The sequence below is a fragment of the Cupressus sempervirens genome, chromosome 8, assembly GCF_028749045.1.
Source record: "Cupressus sempervirens isolate cs-2001-9-10 chromosome 8, ASM2874904v1, whole genome shotgun sequence".
NCBI classification, from domain to species: domain Eukaryota; kingdom Viridiplantae; phylum Streptophyta; class Pinopsida; order Cupressales; family Cupressaceae; genus Cupressus; species Cupressus sempervirens.
In genome coordinates this window covers 127,401,442-127,402,904 of record NC_143125.1, presented here as the reverse complement: position 1 = coordinate 127,402,904, position 1,463 = coordinate 127,401,442, and positions in this window count along the sequence as shown.

Genomic DNA, 1,463 nt, shown 5'->3' with positions numbered 1-1,463 from the left:
GGCATACTTAGCGTAGTCACTGCCTGTTCTAGAAGTTTAACAAGTTGAAGCAAAATAACTAAGATCTCTCAAAGCCAAGCAGATTCAAGAATTTATGTCAGAACAACCCAAACCCAAACAGAAGTTTCAAAAAGCCAAACTCAAGTCATCTCAGGCATACCAAGAACTTTCAGCCAAGAGAAAGGAAATAACACCAAGCCCTTGAATTGCCAAACTCCACAAAGCAGAGGACACAGTTTTTGATGAAGCCCTTCAAGACGCCTGGTTAGATCGCACTATCCAACTTAACCAACATCCAAGAGTTAACCCTGCTTATGCATTACCAACTAGACATGATTTCTATGATTAGACCCCCTTTTTTCTCCACATCTTCTTTCATAAGCTTCACTTTAGAGTCATCTTTGTAGGAAAGTTAGCCATCTTTAGTCCTCCCCTTAAGAATTTTAGCTCATCCATCTCATTTAGAACCAAACCATCTAGCCAGCAATCCAAAAACTTCACATCCAAGCCTTCAAAATTGTCGTCACCTTGCCAAAAGTTTGCCATTCCTAACATCTTCCAAATCCACCAATCTCACCAAGGTTATCCCTTTGACAGAGCTTTGTCTAGGGCAATCTAGCTTTGTCACTTGTTATCCCTCATCACCTTGAGCTAAAGGTTGGGATCCACAAGTGGTCAATCTCGTGTTCTTCCTAAAGGATCATCAGTCTATCCTTAAGTTGACACAATCACCACCAAGCTTGCACATAGGAAAGTAGACCTTTCATGCTTTGGCAACATATCTTTGAAGTTAGAATTCCCAACCCAATCCTCCTTAGGTTTTGTCATATAGCTTTGCCTCAACCTAGGAAATCATTTGCATAGAAAAGCCTTCCTCTTTTGCATCCATCAACATTGTTGCATCTCATCCCTAGGAAACATTCTGCATTTTCATGCCACCCATCATTTGCTTAGGCAAGAAGAAGAAGGAAACAATGGAGCCTATCATTTGGATCGAACAGCTTCGCTCCCCTTGAGCAGTCAACCATCCTTCAGCCCAGAGAACACTATACCATCACCTACTAACATCGAAGCTTTCATGAACCAACCAGGAAATGCAGTATTAGTGAACGCCATTATAGATGAAAACAAAGAAACAATCATGGCTAACTTTCGAAGGGACAACATAGGAGTCTTCAACTTTGGAAGACCTCCTCCCTTATCAGAACCATCTCACCCATTGTTTGGGCAACTACCACTCCCAATAGGCTCTTATGATTCAAATTATCCTCAATATGAGCCAAAAGAAGAGCCTCAAACCAATCCTTATGATCCAACTGACCCAAACATACCAGCCTCCACTCAAGTTGAAATCTCCCTTCCGCAAGCCAATCCAGCCACCACCACTCCACCATTGGTCCATACCACTCCATCCCAAACCCCCTTTGCCCAAAACACCTCACCATTAACTCCCTTCACTATTG